The sequence below is a fragment of the Notamacropus eugenii genome, chromosome 4, assembly GCF_028372415.1.
Source record: "Notamacropus eugenii isolate mMacEug1 chromosome 4, mMacEug1.pri_v2, whole genome shotgun sequence".
In the NCBI taxonomy this organism is placed as follows: domain Eukaryota; kingdom Metazoa; phylum Chordata; class Mammalia; order Diprotodontia; family Macropodidae; genus Notamacropus; species Notamacropus eugenii.
The window spans coordinates 449,201,934-449,221,062 of NC_092875.1; the positions used below are offsets into that span (position 1 = coordinate 449,201,934).

Below are 19,129 nucleotides of genomic sequence, written 5' to 3' on the forward strand. Positions count from 1 at the left end.
ATTCAGGAAGGACCAGTACTAGGACAGACAGCAGCAGCAGCAACATCTTAAGGTTGTAACTGCCAGTATCCTTCACCTAAAATGAAAGTACAGATGCTGAGACACAGTACGGAGAGCTACATTGACACCCCACATGTTGCCCTATGTTGTCTTCCCTTTCAGTATTGTTACCCTCCTTTTACTATAAAGTAGGAAGCCATCATCCAAAGAAGAAGCCCAGCCAGGCACATTACAGATGTTTCTGTTGCTGGGGAGGCTGAGATTCGGAAATCAATTGAGTTTGAGAGTATCGAGTTACAGTCTGGCTGAAGGTAATCAGATATCTACATGGAGTCTGGCACCAATATGGTGAGCCCCTTAGAATGGAGAGCCTCTAGGGTACTAAAGGTGCGAGAACTGGTCCACTTCAGTTGGAGCAGATCCAGTCTTTCATGCAATCAGTAATGGGATAGGACCCACAAATCCCAGCCTGAGCAAGGTAGGGAAACTCAGTGTCCAAAAACGCCAAACAAAAAAAAAAAGAGAAATATAAACTCTGAATCACTAATGTCTTTTGGATGCTTCCCAGCCATTACTGGCTACGTAGCCAACCAAAGAAGTTCGTAAACACTAAGTGATTAATAGTATGAATAAACATATGCTCCAAGTTCCATGTGTGAAATGCGTAAGCTGACCACTTTGCTCGGGTTCTTTCCACCATAGTCACCGTATCTGTGTCTGGTGAGGGGAACCATTCTCTTCTTGTGCTGCAATGACCCAGGGAGCTCCTGGTTGGTTCCTGATGACAAGGGTTGTTCCAAAGCTGATGGGTGACCAAATGACTGGGAATCTGCTCCTTTCAGGGGGCTGCCTTCTCTGTGGTCTATTAGAGCTTTAGAAATGGTTCCTTTCTTTCCCATTTTTGGGGGGAGGGTTCCTTTTCTTGTGATTCTTTTCTAGTATTTTCTCCCCTTGAACTTCTAGTAAAGAAAGAGGAGGTTTCTCTCCCTTACCTGTCACAAGCAATAACAGTGTAAAGCATAAGCATATGACTGCAGGAGACTTGCTTCATTGAATCGAGGTGGATGCCAAGTCCCTGGCTGCCTTTTTTTCCCCTTTTGGTTCCCTGCTCTAACACTACTATACTAATGAGTTCATTTTAAGTTATCGGGGCAATGGTGTCCTTTTCTGTTTTAGGGAGTTTAAATAAAAAATTTGGAATACAGTCTCAATGGCTCTGAGCCCCCCCCTGGGAAAATTCCCAACATTTTGGGGTGGAAATTTGGGTTTTCTGCTTCAGCTTACATTTATATCCACCTCTGGTTAACCCCTGGACTCTTTGTGGTTGAGGTAATATCCAGGTTACCAGGTTTGGGTTACCAAGAAACATCAAGTTATATTATAGTATCTGTTGTTAGACGGGAACTAGGAGGTAAAGTTAGAGAAAGAACACACCTTTGGGGGCTTCATTCCTTAAGGAGTTGGGTTGTAATTTATGGCATCAACAGGAGACTTCTGCTCCTCAGTGTCTCTGGAGCCATGGACCCTCCCCTGCTCTGTGACGGCTCAGGCCTACCTTCTTCTTTTTTGCCATTTCCCTGGTTGTCCCTAGGCTGTTGGTTCTTTCTGGCTGAAACTCTGACTGACTACTCCTTTCCCTCTGCTTCTAGGTCCTTGAAACCTATATTGGGTTCTGAGATATGGACATGACCAAATTGTCATACACAATTTCATTAAGAGGAGAATTCACTGAGATTTTAGACCCTATTCACACTCAGTTCTGATTGATTCAATCAAAAAGTGTTCTTACCTAAGACAATTACTTTTTAAGTGGGGTAGGATAACCAGTAGAGCTCCATTCTTATACTTGCAAATCAGCTACTGAGGATCCTGAGAAATAAATACTAAGTTGCCTCATAGGTTGAGAGTGCCCAGGTTTGGGACTGGAGCATCAGCTAAGTAAAGGAAGCAGTATTTCCTTAACAGTATGATTCTCAGAGGAAAAGATGACTGTAACAGGGAATAAAGAAAGTCATACTGGCTAGCCAGTTATAATTTAAACCTTGTGAGTTGTTCGGACAGTGTGGATCTAAGGTGCATATGAAATATCTGTCCAAGGAGTATCACAAAATATAACTGGAAGCGGAAAAAAAGGCAGCCAGGGACTTGAGGTCCATCCCAGTCTAATTAAGCAAGTCTCCTACGGCCATATGCTTGTGCACTATCATTGCTTGTGAGAGGTAAGGGAGAGAAGTTCTTTACTAGAAGTTCAAGGGGAGAACTGAATTGGCTTTTATGGGAGAGATGCTTTGAGTTTTCTGTATTTTTGATTGCACAGGCCTGTGAGACCTTTGGATCTTGCGCAGTATCTGTGGTAGAGAGGCATGGTGGTAGAGATGTCACTGGAGTCACTTCAGGGTGAGGGCAGAGACAGAGAGAAGAAGACACCCCTATAATGGATCTAGTCCATGGGATCTTAGACCCTCTTTGTTGGAGCCCTCCGGGGCTCAGGACACACATATTTATTTGTGTATACACATGTTCTGTTCCCCAGTAGAACGTAAGCAACTTGAGAACTTGTGTTGTTTCTATCTTTGCCATTTCACTGCCTACGCTGACCCCTAGAATAACCCCACTACCCAGAATAATGCTTTGCCCTTACGGTTCATTGGTTGGTTAGAAATCATGAATATCCTTACATTCTCATTTTAGCAAAATACAAATATTCCAAAGTTATCTTTACAGAAGCTTTGGTGGTTGAGTTCCCAAGTATCGTCATTCCATTGGAAAAGGTGTCTGGCCTGATTTCCTTCTCTTACGTGTGATGATGCATCATGTTCTGTAGCTTATTCAGGACTAGGTGAGAGCTAGGGAACTTGGTTTTAGTCCCAGTTCTTGGGTCTGCTACCTAGCTGTGTGTCTTTGGGCAAGTTCACAACTCCTCTGGGCTTTATGTGTGAAATATAGGGGCTTGGACTAAGTGATACAGAGAAATCTTTCCAGTCCTTTGATTCTTTTGAGGTATTTTAAAGAAAATCTCTAAGACCAAAGGACGTAGGATTAGAAGGGACCTTAGATCAGGGACCCTGGACAGAGTGCCTGAACTGGAGTCAAGAAGACTCCTCTTTGTGAGTTCAAATCCAGCCTCAGACACTTACTAGCTGTATGACCCTGGGCAAGCCACTTACCCCTGTTTGCCTCAGTTTCTTCATCTGTAAAATGAGCTCAAGAAGGAAATGGCAAACCACTGTAGTATCTCTGCCAAGAAAACTCAAATGGGGTCACAAAGAGTCAGACATGACTGAAAAATGACTTAACAAGTCCAGTTACATAGATGAGATAAACTCCTGCTCTCCTCAATCAGTTTCACAAAGTCCCAGTATCAGTTACAATAACAGACTTGAAAATAACCATTAAAATGCATTGTTAGTGTCAAAGAAAGCTCCTCCCCCAGCCCATCCCCCTCAAGAGTCTTATGTCATCACTGAAAACTGAAAGGAAGCCATGGAGGAAACAACGAATGTCATTGACTAGGATGATTGACATTGAGACTCTGAGATGAACAAGAAAATCAGACTCTTCTGTAGACTGCCATTTACCTTAACTGCTATTTGTAAAAACAGATTTGCACAGAGTGCTGTTGTCTGTTTATTTTCTCCCCATTAGACTGAGCCCCTTGAGAACAGGGACTCTCTTTTAGCTTTCTTTGTCTCCCCTTCACTTAGGGGGAAGGGCAGAAGGGGAAGGGAACCAAGCACTGAGCAAAGTGCTTTACAAATATCACCTCATGTGATCTTTAGCTTAGCACAGTGACTGGTATATAGTAGGTGCTTAATAAATGTTTACTAACTGAAAGAAGTTATAAATGATTTCAACCGTGTAAATGGAAAACACACACACACACACACACCTTCAATATCATATAATTGTAATGACCAAGCCTAGTCCCAGAGAAGGGCTGAGAACATGTGCCACCTTTCCTTACGTGCAGAGGTGGGGTACTTTGAATGTGGACTATTACATATACTGTCAGACTCAGCTGATACATTACCTGGTTTTAATGAATTTTTCTTCTTTCTTTTTTAAAATAAAATTCTTTCTTACAAGGGATTACTTAAATTGCTAGGAAGGGAAAAAGATATATTAGGAAATGAAAATGATGAAAAAACAAAAAGCTATCAGTAAAATTCTTTTTAAAAAAAGTTGTTTGCCTTTGGGCATGTCACTTAATATCTCTGTGTCTCACTTTCTTCATCTGTGAAATGTGGGGGTTTGATTTGATGACTGCTAAGATCCCTCCTAATTTTACATCCGATTCCTTATATGCTAAAACAACTATATTCCAAATTAAAGGGCATATCATAAGATTAAGAACTCCTTGGACATAATTGAGTTAACAAAAAAATCTGAAATGTTTGCACTGGCTTTCCATGAGAAGAGAAGGGGAAAAAAGTTAATTTTTACAAATTCTTTTGCCCTAAGAGCTCAGTATGAGTTGTTATGACTGAGAATTCTTGGTATTTTAACAATTGTTTTAAGCGAGGATCCAAGAATATTCGCCCAGTTCCAGACCTGACTCACATCTCCTGACACCTCCTTTGCCAGCAAATCTCCCTTTGAAGTGAATAGGCCCACCCTTCATTAATAGAGGAGAGATATCATTTGTGAAAGTAAGGAGGGCTGTTTCGACTTTACCTCAGCGTACAGACTGCCAAATAAATGTTCCAGGACTTCATAAATGCCACCATGATGACTGTGCTCAGGTAGAAGGTTGGGAAACTGGGGTGTAGTATCTCTAAAAGGGGTTCCTTGCATCTTCAGGGTCTTGTGGGAGTGTTTGTGAAAAAATAAAGCCCTAAAACAAACAAACACATATAGTCGAGCCAAACAGATTCTCACGTTGGCCATGTCCCAAGAACGTATTTCATATTCTGCACAGTGAGCCCATTGCCTTTCTATGAAAGGCTTCATTTTTGGTCTCTGGAGATTTGGTTGGTCATCGTCTCAATTCCGTTTCTTTATGCTCAGAGTCATTTGTTTTTCTCAACATTGTGGTTCTCTTGCTTCTCTTGGTTCTGTTTGCTTCAATTTGCATCCGTTGATGATGATAATAAACATTTCTATAATACTTATATGTGCCAGGCACTGTGCTAAGTGCTTTACAAATGCTGTCTCATCTGATTCATACGACAGTTCTGCAAGGTAGGTGCTCTTATTATCCCCATTTTAGAGTTGAGAAAATGGAGGCAAACTGGTTGAGTGACTTGCCCAGGGTCACACATTTATAAGTGTTTGAGAGTGGACTTGAGACTGGGGTCAGGTCTTCCTGCCTCCAGGCTCAGCATTTGCTCTACTGTGCCACCTAGCAGTCTCCTCTGAAACTGTCCCTTTAATCCTTTTGTATAATATTGAGCTATTATTATGTATTCTTCTTTCTGCATTCAAATCTGGCCTCAGACACTTATTAGCTGTGTGACCTTGGACAAGTCACTGAACCCTGTTTGCCTCAGTTTCCTCATTTGTAAAATGAGCTAGAAAAGAAAATGATAAATCACTCCAGTATCTTTGCCAAAAAAAAACAAAACCCAAAACAAAACCCAAAACCAAATGGGCTCAGGAAGAGTCAGACATGGTTGAAAAATGACTGAACAACAAATTATTTCATTACATTAATATATTATAATTTATCCATCCATTCTCCAATGGATAAAGACTAGACTTCTTAGCTTTTAAAGTAATAGGAGGTAGGATGGGAAGGTGGGTGGTGAGGATATAGAGCCGGGTGGAAAATGACTATGGTGAAGATGAAACCACCTTGTTCCAGGGAGAACGGTGAGATGGAAAGATTGATCATTACATAGAAACCAAAAGAAAGCAAATTAACGTGACCTGTATTAAGAAAACTGCTTGCAGCAACCACAGTGTGCAAGAGTTTTTTCTGGTAGACTTGCATCTTCATAGCAATGCAAGGACATTAAAAAAAAATTCCCAATGGTCTTCTGGGGCAAAATACCTTTCACCTTCAGAGAAAGAACTATCAGTCGCAGAATGTAGCAGATCATTTTGTGTGTTTATGTGTGTGTGTGTGTATTATATTTTGGTTTGTTATATGATTTCTCCCATTTATTTTAGTTCTTGTACACAGCATGACTATAATGAAAATGTATTCAATAGGAACGTATGTATAGATCCTATATAGAATTGTATGCTGTCTTGGGGAGGGAAGGGGGGAGTGGAGGGTAGAAAAGCGGAAAAAAATCTAAGTTTTATGGTAGTGATTGTAGAGCATTAAAAATAAATAAAATGAATATATTAAAAAAAACAATACTACATCACAAATTAGGCCAATAAGTTTAAGGCAGTGTTTTAAGGAATGGGAATCTGAATATCTCTAAAAGGTTAAAGAAGAAAATGTTATTATTATTAAATATAGTAAATGCATGAAGAAAAAAAGAGAAAGCCGCTTGAGTCTGGAGTCTATGTTTCCCCAGTAAGGTCTGCTTGGGTCTTGGTGCTCTTTGCATCATGGTCTCCACTGCTCCTGGGCTTTGGTGCTCTGAAGTGTTGGTGAGTGGAGTCTTATTTGTCTCAGCTTACTCTCCATGCTGTGGACAATCTCCATTCCACCTTCTCCCCGTGGATCCCCAGCTACCAGCAGAGTCTCTGCATTGGATCTGCTTAGGACTCTCTTATTAGTTCATCACCATCTGTAGAATGTTCCCTTTTGACGTCTTTGTTTTATCTGTAAAACTTCCATAGACTTTCACTGTGGAAATCAGAGTTCTACATTTCAGTGTAGAGAGACATCTGGATCATGGTGTTTCCTGGCATCCAGAGAACCAGATGTGCTTGCTGCTGAGCACAGGGCAGTTAGGCTTCTAGGTAAGGTGTGGCTGATAATTGGAACACATTATCAGGTGTTTCGTTTTGATGATACCTTGGAGGATACTACACTGATATGCAGTAAGGTACTATGGAAAAGGCTGATTTTCCTAGATTGGAAGTACCAGCAGCTTTCTAAGACTGAAGAGGGAGAAACTAGTTTGTATGCTCCTACCAAAACCCCTGAATCTTCCAGTGACTGTATAAACAAGGTGCCAGTGGTGAAAGCCAAGGCTACACAAGAAATTTTCTGATTACAGATCAGACATGAGAACATCCAGCAGTTTGAGCAGCAGCAAGGGAGGGCTAAAAGATGCCTAATACAGAATCCATAACAGTCTCATCACAGAAGAAGCCAAATGCCACTATCTGGCAAAGGCAGTCCTTAAATTAAAGTTCAAAATGGAGAGATGACAAAAGAAGGCAGACAGACTCCTTCAGTCCAGTCTGCTCCAAGCGGCATATCCCACTCTTCTCCTAAGCAAAAGTTCAGTGGCTAATTTACTTCTACCTCCTTACCTGGCTCAGATGTCAGCAGCATGGATTCTAGAAGTGGAGATAGGAACAGAACTTCATGTGAAAAATGAAGTCTTTTGGGACCAAGAACCCTTCAGAAATCTGATTTGGGTTTCAGTGTCCAGTCCTAGAGAGGTAGTCAGAAGCCATTTTCAATGGAGCTCATGCAGATCCAGAATACGAGACTTGCAGAGGACCCAGCAGCCTTCAAATCACCTAAGATGAACCCTCCAGTGACAGAAAGGAAGAAACAACCTCTATAGGCCCACTACTTCAAACCCAGGAATATGAGTGTGTTGACTGCCACTAGATTCCAAAGGTCCCATTTCACATGGGCAAAGTTGCTCTCCCTGGTGAACTACTGTTGTATAGGGAACGTATTGTAGACAGCGTTTCTTTTTCCGCTCCACTTTGATCTCAACATAGGAGAAACGTCACCTGTTGTGGTGACAAAATGAACACCTTATGTTCACAATTTTCTTGATGATAATATGCTTAGAGAGGTGGTGACAGGCTCTTTAAATATTTGTAGCAAAGCTTAAATCTTCCAAATGTAGGAAGACCTATTCTGTAATGACCTAAATTTGCTCTGAATAACTTCTCTATTAGTTAGTCACAGCCAACTACTTATCTATGGGACTAGATTGCAGGGGTCAAGTATACTCATTAACTCTAATTAGACTTTGTTCTGCATATTTATTAAAACAAACTTGATGAGAAAATTGTTTTTTGTGCATTGCAAATAATAAAGAAATAAATGAAATTTAATTTGGAAAAGTAAAACAGCAAGTTCCCTTTCCTTAGAGTATACTCTATATTCTTTTTCTGGGAAGGTTGGTGGTGACTAGGCTTCTGGAAATATGTGATGGAGGACCTCTCTTCACAGCATACAAATGGTTTCTAACAGTTTGGGTTTTTTTTTTTGTTGTTGTTTTTGGTAAGCTGACTGTGTGGCAAAGGAAAGCTTTTTAATTGGCTATTGAGTCAGAACGATGTGTGCATATATAGGCTCAAGCACATGCCCCCCCCCCCCCCCTTCCTTGAGGGTGATGTTAGTGGGAACAACTATGGGCCTTTGAGACCCTCAGGCCCTTTCTCCTACTCAGCAGCCATGTGACCATGAATGCATGGCACCTCTGTTTCTTTTGCTTTTTGTATTTTTTCCTTCTTAATCTTGGGTTACTAAGACAGGAAGTTATGACTGTGAGCTTTGAAAGGCTAGAAGAACCATCAGAGATCCAGCACTAGAGCCAGTAACAGAATTTGCCCCATCGCCATGGCAGCCAAGGTTGCTGAGGAACCTTCCCTGAGGAGCAACAAGTTTGACTCAGCTCGTCAGTATGATTTACCCAGAAGCTGAGATACCATGTCATGAAAGTAAGATAGTGACTCATACAGCAGTTATACCATATCACCAAGTGAACCTGAGCAGAATATTTGACAGCAGCTACTTTAAATTTGTCCTCACTTTCTCCAGAGAATGAGGTGTGGAGAGAGAAGGTTGTGTTTCCCTTTGGGGAGGCTGTCATACTTTATTATGTTGTCAGTAAATATTCCTTTACAAAAGATAATGGATGCTAATTGGTCAGATAATATTGAGGAAATATTAACTGGCCATTGATATTACAGGGGAACACCCTAGATGTTGAGCCTTTAAGGATTATGATTATGCCTAGAACTTCGTGAGGAGAAGGGGTAGCCATGTTCTGGAGGCCCAATTTGCTGGGGTGAAGGAGGGTCAGAAAAATGAAACTGTCTAGGGATAACATATGAAAATTGAATTTTACAAAACAACATTCACTTTATAAAAGAATTTCCCTTAGGATTTCTTTGAAAAAGCAAATTACTTTTGTACACTTAAGATATATATATTTCTTAATAAAAATTGATTTACATGAACTTGTCATATATAATATATATACACATACATGTTTATACATGTGTATGTATAAAAAACAAAGCATACCTTACATGCATGTCACTCAGTGGAATTTTTTTTATGGAACATGATTTGGTACCTACTGTTAGCTTAAAATCTGTAGTTATATACTGATTAATGAGAATAATGAATCCTGTGAAGTGGTTGCATTATTCGGATTTATACTGATTATTTCCATTGTATTACAAGCTATAACCATAATTTACATATCATTATAACTTCAAAGAATGCAAATTCAAATAATGCCAACATTGAACTGTATTTATTGTTTTTTGTTTGTGCTGTTGGGACCTAGCTGTAGTCTCCAAGGCAACCTAGGACAAGGAATCTACTCTCAGTTGGTGGTTCAGATGCTTACCAAAGATTATATCAGTCAAGAAGTATTATTGGTGAGCAGCTAGGTGGCTCAGTGGCTAGAGCACCAGTGCAGGAGTCAGGAGGACCTGAGTTCAAATCTCACTTCAGACACTTGACACTCACTAGCTGTGTGACCTTGGGCAAGTCACTTAACCCCAATTGCCTCATCCTGGGTCATCTCCAGTCATCCTGATGAATATCTGGTCACTGGATTCAGAGGAGAAGTGAGGCTGCCCTCACTCAAAACAAAGTCAAGTGCAAGTCATATCATTATATCTCTGATGGTGTGGTCTTCTTTGGCAAAGAAGGACAAACACACACACAGCGGACAGAGCTCTAGCCTGGAGTCAGGAAGACCTGAATTCAAATCCAGCCTTAGATACTCATTGTGTGATCCTGAGCAAGCCACTTAATCCCTATTTGCCTTAATCCACCTGAGAAGAAAATGGCAGACCACTCTAGTATCTCTGCCAAGAAAGCCCCCTACAAGGTCACAAGCAACAGCATCTAAGATACTTATGCTTCTGAGTGGTGAGGGAGGTAGAATGGGGGAAGCATCTTCTTTCACTGCCCAGGAGCATTAGCGAGTAGCTTCAACCACCAGCAGCTTTTCCCATTAGCTGTTGAGAAGATATTTTTCTCTGAATGTTCTCAAAGCAAAATGATAGAGTGGCAATGTTTTCCCACCATGTAATAGAAGGGTAATAGGGACAGCAGCCGCTCGGACCTTTGTGTAGACAACCAGATGCCATGTGGAGGACAGGCCATGGACCAACGCAGAGATCAGATATCTCTCCTCTACAGCAAATGTATTGGAATTGGAAACAGAGAATTTGAAACGTAGATTCCATACTTCAATGCTATCATCTTCTTCAGGGGCAGCTAGGTGACACGGTGGATAGAGTTAAACTCTAGCCTTGGACACTGAATAGCTGTGTGACCCTGAGCAAGTCACTTAATCTCTATATGCCTTAGTTGCCACATCTGCAAAATGGGGATAATAGCACCTACTTTGCAGTGTGGTTGTGAGGATCCAGTGAGATAATAACTGTAAAGTGCTTAGCACAGTGCCCAGCACATAGTAGGAGTTATGTAAACTCTAGCTATTAGTAGTAGTAGTATTACTCAAGAGTACGCTTTGGCTGCAAAGACAGCCTATGTTTCATTGCCACAGTTATCTTTTGGGGAGATGCTGTTTTTCTAGGCTAATAAGAGCTGAGACATGTTTTTTCTATGTGCTTTGTTTTTCAATTCCATCCTAATTAAGTCTTTCACTGTTTCAGTACGTATTTCCTAACTAGTCTGTTAGCAAACTAGATATACAGATCTGAAATCCCATTTGATGTTTGAAGTTCCTAGTCTCAGATTGGTGCAGGGGCTCAGGGGAGATGAGATAACCATAACCCTCCGTATTTACCCACACATTGAACAGAAGTCTATGTGGAATCCAGGCTTGAGTAGTGCACAGGCTACTCTTGAATATTTTAAGGATCTATGGTTTCATCATTGTGGTTACTCTCTCCACCAACACAGATCACACTCACTTTATTAGCTAATAGATGGTCTCTCTAAGTTGCTGGGACCAAGACAGTCTCTACCCTGTCTGTGGTCAAGCTGATGATAAGCCTCGCTGAACTTAGCTGTCCTGGTCTTCAGATAAAACATACAATTTATCACTAAACTCCTACTCATAGCCTCTTCCCTCTGGAGAGGCCTGCAGAAGAGACATTAGGCTGCCATGCTCTTCAGGAACCTAGGGCCACGTTCATGCCTGTAAGGATGAAGGTCTATTCCACTTTAATCAGATACAGAGAGTCCAGATTGCTTGATTGAGCTGGTAAGTTAATCAAAAGTGCAAACTAGGTGTGAACAATTCCTCAAGCAGTTTGGCTGGAAGTACTTTGATCAAACAATGTTATACATCAGTGGTAGGAGTGTATGGAGTGTTCAGGGAGGTATACAGGATGATGAGAGAACTATTACCTCTGGTACTTTTCAGGGTTGCTCATCTACTTTTGGTGTCCACCTTCAGCCAACTCTCACCTTTAGCTCCAAGAAGCTATAGCATGAGTAAGAACCAGCCCCTTGTGAGAGGGTCTCAGCGATGTGCTGAACCAAGTGGTGGGTAAGCAGCAGACCTCAAACCCGTCAATAAGTCAGGGAGATGCCTACCCCAAGCATGTGGAGACTTTCCCCAGTGGAATGTGCAGACGAGTACAATTTGTTCCAGTAGCCATAAAGGCAGCTGAAGACACCAAGGTCCTCCACTGCATCCCAGGTCACCTTCAGTCATCCTGACTTTCATCTTGCCACTGGACTTTGATGGCTCAGGAAGAGAGAGAGGCTGATGACTTTGTGTCACTTAAATCTAATTCATGACATGATGTCACCAATCCTCTTTGAAATGAAGGATAAGCGACATCAGTGGTGTTACACTCAAATAGAAAAGGGTCTTTGCTCTAGCAAATTGATTTAGAAACCCGCCCGTTAACACTGTCTGTGTAGTTATTTGTATTTTTATTTATTTGTTTTCTTAAACACTTCCCAATTACATTTTAATCTGGTTCTACGCCCTGGCAGTTTTGACCTGCTTGACGCCTACCTGCTTAATGCCTGACACCTCTGCTCTACAGTAGATGTATTGGGATTGGTTTAAAGAATCAAACATACCTCCCTACGTGTATTATAGAAAGTTACTTTGGAATTAAAGATTCCAGCAATACGTCAGTCTAGTGGTGGTTAAGGGAACTGACCCGGGCGAGGCTTGGAGGAGAGGGTTGAATTTTCTCTCTTTCCTCTTTCCCCCAAGTCTTCCCCAGTGTTTGATTTTGTGAACTTTGAAAGGTCAGAAGATTTGGTCTTCTCGTTGATGTTGGAGCAGCAATGGATGCCACCAGAACAGAGACACACACTGAAAACCAAACCAGCCACTGAGCAAAGGGAACTTTAGGACTCTTAAGGACACCAACCTTCAGAGCTTAGCAGAAAGCTATATCTAAAGGACAAATCCAGGAAAGGCGAAAACAGTTTTCAGTAACCACAAACTGTGAGTAACCACAAACCACCCTTTTGCTACATGTTCTTTGTAAATTTGTGCCCACTCTCCCAAGGAGCATCGCGTAGGCAAGAGGGGAGTCCATCCGTGGTTTGGGAGAGAGGTTTTGGTAACTCCTTTCCTTGCCATACTTGTTGAGCAAATATCCTCTTGTAAAAGTTGATTGGTATCACCTGTTTAATTGATATTTGAAGAAGCAAGAAGATAAGAGTTTGTGAGTGGCATTTCTGAAAAAATCCAGCCCCAGGTTGATTTCAGAGAAACCTGGAAAGACTTACACAAACTGATGCAAAATCAGGTGAACAAAACCAGGAGAACATTGTACACAATAATAAACAATATTGTATGATGATCAACTGTGAGTTACTTGGCTATTCTCAGCAACAACATGATCCAAGACAATTCTGAAGGACTCATGATGGAAAATACCATCTGCTTGCAAAGAAAGAGTTGATAAAGTGTGAATGCAGATCAAGGCATATTATTTTTCACTTTATTTTTGGGTGTTTTTTCTTTTAGTCTGTGTCTTCAACAACATGACTAATGTAGAAATATGTTTTGTATGATTACACATACATAACGTTTATCAAGTTGTTTACCATCTCAGGAAAGAGGAGGGTAAGCAGGAGAAAGAAAGAAAACTTGGAACTCAGATTTTTTAAAATGAATGTTAAAATTAGTTTTTACATGTAATTGGAAAAAATAACATATTTTTAAAAAATCCAGCCCCTCAGGGTTACCCCTAGAATCCTGAGAGAAGACATTGTCAGCATCCCTTTGGGAACACAACCTGACACTCTAAGCTGGGAAAGTAGCTCCAGAGGCCCGCTATGGCATGATTATACTTTAGTAAGGGTATATAGTATTAGGGAGCTACATATTTTAAGATAGCCTTTGAAAATATTACTTTCAAAAAGCTAATAAATTAATAGAGGAGAGAGTGCCAATAGAAACAATGACAGAACTGTATTGAGTAGAAGCAGTAGAGGAGTTGTCAGGTTTAAGAAAAGGCTGAGTTAATCAGGGTAAGTTTGCTAAGAGGTTTTGTAGTAGAGAAGAAATATGTTGTTAGCAACAGGGTTTAATGTAAAGTCATTGAGCAAATCACTTAACCTCCTTGGGACTCAGTTTCCTCATGTGTGTAAAATGAAAGGGTTGGAATAAATGGTTTCAGAGGTTCCTACCCCTCTAGTTCTATGATCCTGCACATGTTTCAAGAAGCAACTGTATAAGTAGAGAATGAAGGAACCACAGCTCAATATCAGTTTTATGGAAAGAAACTCAAAGGATTTTATTTGACTACAAGCTCCATTCTTTATTTTTTTATTTATTGAGTTCCTGGTTTGTGTGGACAGTTTTCAAGATGAATGTCAGAAGACGTTGGACATGATGTGTACCAAATAACATTCAAAAAATGAAATTGATAAAATTCTAGCTGATATGAAAGGGTTGGGTACCAATGTGTGAGGCATTTCTGAACCACGTCTATATGCAGACTATTGACTCCTTAGAGCAAACAGCAAAATCAGTACTAAATTTATACATAAAAATGAGAAGAAGATATAACAGGTAACCAAGATGACTACAGTTGTTGGGGGCAGCTAGGTGGCATAGTTCTTTGAGTGAATGCAGTCTTAAAGTACATATAGTAATAGGTAACATTTATATAATAAACATATAGCTAGCTAGGTGACACAGTAGTTAGAGTACCAGACCTGGAGTCATGAAGACCTGAGTTTAAATCCAATTTCAGACACTTACTAGTTCTGTGACCTTGGGCAAGTCACTTAACCTTGTTTGCTTCCGTTTCTCATTTGCAAAATAAGCTGGAGAAGGAAATGGGAAAGCACTCTAATATCTTTGCCAAGAGAACCCCAAAGGAGGTCATGAAGAGTTGGACATGACTGAACAACCACAGCCTAAGCTCTTAAATAAGCTATTGTTGAGACAGAGACAGAGACAGAGACAGACAGAGACAGAGAGACAAAGAGAGAGAGAGACAGACAGAGAGAGGAGAGAGACAGAGAGAGAGAATAAAGGAGGACGACAAAATGGATAAAAAATCAGACAAGGGCACAGACTATCACTATTTGCTAAGTTTTATTCAAGGCTTTCTATAAAGGTGCTCTTCTTTCTATGGCTTCTCACTATTTTATGCCATACTGCTATATAAGATTATAAAGAAGATTATAAAGAGTATCCAGGAATATGTTCGTGAATATTTAACAACTGACTCTTGCTTGGCCTGACACACTTTTAAGCTTAATCTGTATTATTAACATTTTTTCCCCACCACTTTCTTAAGGCTAGCCAGTCAACAAGACAATAAGTCAAGCCCTGGTTTGCTGGCTTCTGAGGTATAGATGTTAACAGTTGGGTCTCAGAGGCCAGTTTGAGCTAGCTCCAGTACACCACTGATATGACTCATAAATTATTGAAAAACAGTAGGGAAAAAAGGCAAGTTTATAGAAAATTTGGCACGAGCCTCAATACTGGCAGCATTTAAAGATGAAAATATAAGATGGACCACAAAGAAGGCTGCTAGGTGGGACACTGAATACAGCATGGGACCTAGAGTCAGGAGGCTCTGAGTTCAAATCTAGCTTCCCACACTTACTAGCTGTGTGACCCTCTTTGCCTCATTTTCCTCATCTGGAAAATGAGCTGGGGAAGGAAATGGCAAACCAGTCCAGTACCTTTGCCAAGAAAACCTTAAATGCAATTGTGAACTGATCAACGGCAACAGATAACAAATAGATGAGAAATATATATAATGGAGATCGTTTGACTAGTGGGAAATAATTCCTCTTTACATACAAAAGAGATATCTGCATTTCCATAACAGATTTTTTCCAGTAACAAAGCATTTGTCCTCTACCATCATATCAAGGAAGTAGATACAACACCAGAATAAACAAAGACAGGAAAACGGGCTAGACCCAGAAGGCACAGGAGAAGTTCATGTTGGAAAAAACAGTTTTGAAGATGTTGAGGATCATTTTTCAAGCTATCTGAAAGAAAAGAGTTTCCCAAAAGACTGAGATAGGGGCGGAGAGGGAAGGGAGAGAAGGGAGAAGAGCATTCATTATTACTATAAAAAAAGATGGTCAAGAAAATATTAATAATTATAAAATATTAATAACTCAAATACTTTCTTCCTTACCCTTTACAAAATCTTGAGAATAACCTGTTGACATAGGATATTTTTGATGAAGGGTTGGGTAGAGAACAAATAAATTTTCCTAAACAATATTCTATATTACAACAAAATACTATAACCAACTAAATCCTTACATTTACACAAAGGTATAACCTTGAATAGCCCTGCCCCCACTACCCTCTGTCAGATGAGTGTACTGAGACGAAACAGGGCTAAAAAACATACCTAGGGTTATATGGAGGCATTTAGTATTGGCTTCATGAATTGATCTGAAGTCTTTTGACTACAATTCAAAATAAGTAGCACTTTGCAAACCTTAAAGCATTATATTTTTGTCATTCAGTCATTTATCATATCTGACTCTTCATGACCCAATTTGGGGTTTTCTTGGCAAAGATGATGCCATTCCCTTCTCCAGCTCATTTTGCAGATAAGGACACTACAGCAAACCGGGTTCAGTGACTTGCCCAGGGTCACAAGTGTTTGAGGCTGCATTTAAACTCAAGTCTTTCCAACTCCAGGCCTGGCACTCTATCCACTGTGCCACCTAGCTAAATAAGTGTTTATTATATAAATGCTAGCCATTATTATGATATGTATTTTAAAAGACCGCATTCCAACCTCTGCTAGAAAAGTTTTGTTCTTCTGATTCTCTTTGGAAAGAACCTGCCTGGGGTCGAACAAAGAGTTTTGGACAGGTGATAGAATATTGCTGAGTCTACAGGTAGCAATTTGTTCAACAGCTGCTCTTTAATTGTTGCTACCTATTATGGGTTCACTGACCTATTTTTATCGCCTTCACTTATAACGTTGATGGAATTGTTCAACACTTGGCAGGGGCTTATATCAATAGTAGTAATACAGGAGGTGCCACTCTTTACTTTTCTTAGGCCAGTCATGGTTGTTGAGATGTTTTATCTTCCATCATTAAAAAATTCTGGATCTGTGATGGCACAGGAGCTGCATGTGTGTGGTCATTTTTTAAAAAATGTTCACACACAATCCAATTCTCCTCTCATGAGCATAAAGCAGATTCTTCTTGATTTTTCTCCCTACAAACTTTTCCTTTAAATCTACCTTCCTTCATGAGCTAGCATCAACTCGTTTCTCTGAGCCAGTAGAAAGAAACAGTGAGGCATAATTATTAGAGATAATTAATAGATGTTTGCTGAATTAAATTGAGTGAAATAACCTATTCCAATATTAAACTATACCCTTTCAGGAAATTATGTCCTTAATGTTACAGTCCTTATTTTCTCTCATTAGTAAAAATGGAAAACAGTTATCAATATATTCTATTTTAAGAGATTATTTGTTTGTAGCAGAAGTGGTCTTTCTTCCCGTCCCCATCCCTACCTGCACTTTCTGTCCCTTTCCACGGGGGCGTAAGAAGAAAGCAATAGTTCATCTGCGGAGTGGGTACAGAATCTGATAACCATGGGAGAAAACTATATGCCCTCTGAGGCTCTGGGCCCCAGTTATGAGCACTGCTTGGACCAGATTAAAGTTTCACTCTTTCAGGATGCCTAGTAACTCATGCACAGGCACTGGTTGGAGAAGAGAAAAGAAAGAAGGACACCAGAGGAGAGGCAGAGAATAATGTGGACTATTATTACTTTCTCTTGCTTTACTTATGAAGCAAAAAGTAAGTGGTCTACATGTCATGAGGCTTTGGTGACTCACTTTTGGCAAATAGGATCGATTCTGATGGCTAACACAATGACCATTCATGATTCCAGAGGACCAGTGATGGAATGTACTATCCACTGCAGAGTGGTGATAGATGTAGGGTTTGGAATAAGACGCAGATGTGTATGTTTGTGTGCCTATATATGCTATGTATCTATACGTATACGTCTGCATGTGTTTGTATACAACCAACGAGTGAATTTGCTTTGCTTGATTATGAGTATTTGTTATAAGAAATTTGGTGTTTTTTTTCTTTCTAATGGGAGTGGGTTGTGAGAGGGAGAAAAAATAAATTTCTGTTCATTTAGAAAGAATATAGATGTGGTGGTGGAAGGGTGATGAGCAGATGTGAAATGCTGCATGAGCTTTCACATGAGGTCATTAGAAGTCTTACTTAACTGTTTTGCTTTGTTACAAGAATGGACTAATTTAAATTTTTTTTTTTTTAGTGTAGAAACAAAACATCAATCAAACTGAAAGTGTAAAAATGAAAAGAAAAAAGCACTAGCAGCCTGCCCAGCAGTCTCTCTCCTTTATTTTTCTTTTGGTTCTCAGTATTGGACTTGGTCAAATTGGGCCCATGTTCCGTCGAGGGGTGAATTCAGGTTGAATGATAACAATTTTTTCTTGTTTTATGGAGCACTCCTGTTTATTACCTGGGGTAAGTGCTGGCATAGTTATGGCTCATTGCTCTCCCAATAGTTTTAACTCCAAAGGCTGTCTCCCAAATAAAATCTTGGTTGAATCTATTAAATTTGTTTCTGACCAATTCTACCCCCTCTAGAGTTCCCCAAGGGATCACATAGCTAAGTGTAGCACACTAGAATGGCTGTATGTATCAAGAAGGATAAATTAGAGCATAAAAATATATGAGAGGGTGGGGTGGGAGGAGGGATGGGATCAGAACACCCAGGAGGCTAGGAATTGAGAAAGACCAGCAAAACAGAAAGAACTTCCTCTTTAAGGTACTATAGAGGGGCAGTTCATCATCCCTCTTCCCCTTGGTAAGGGAGGAGGGGGAAAGGAATAACACCTGTGAAGGGTTCTCATCCAGCTGGATCTATTTCATCATGTCACATTCACCCTGTCACCAGTGTCTCTGTGGTCATCAGCTCTCACAGTCTCCCTGGACAGAAGCACTGGGGAGACATCTCAGGATTGACTCACTTGTCTCTCCTAAAGATGAAATTCCACCCGTCATTTGAGCTCCATGCACCCCTTTCTTACTCATCTCTCCCTTATCTTCTCAGAATTCTCTGTGAACCAATTCCCCTCACAGTACACGAACACATAGACCTCTAAAGTTTTCCCCAAACATCTGTTGCTGTGCATCCTAGAACTTCTGTGTCTGACAAGGAGGGTTTTATAGTCAGTGGTATGTGAGTAAATGTTTTAACAACTGACTCTGGGGAAAAAATACCCACAACATATTTTTAAGTTTAATTCATTATTAGCATTTTCTTCATTACTTTCTTAAGTCTAGACCAAAGACGAGGAACCTGGGGCCTCGAGGCCACATGTGACCCTCTAGGTCCTCAAGGGCTGCACTTGA

At 40.3% G+C, this 19,129-nt stretch overlaps 1 protein-coding gene and 1 pseudogene across 1 annotated transcript in view; both read left to right on the forward strand.

Annotated features, from left to right (window-relative positions):
- LOC140501957 (uncharacterized) overlaps window positions 1-18,331 on the forward strand; it is a 102,320-nt gene extending 83,989 nt beyond the window's left edge. The window contains exon 5 of the mRNA XM_072606173.1: window positions 18,027-18,331. The gene's annotated coding sequence lies outside the window, so the exon portion shown is untranslated. The remainder of the gene's footprint in view (window positions 1-18,026) is intronic.
- Window positions 6,717-8,410, forward strand: LOC140502698 (putative monooxygenase p33MONOX pseudogene; annotated as a pseudogene).
- Window positions 18,332-19,129: the final 798 nt, after the last annotated feature.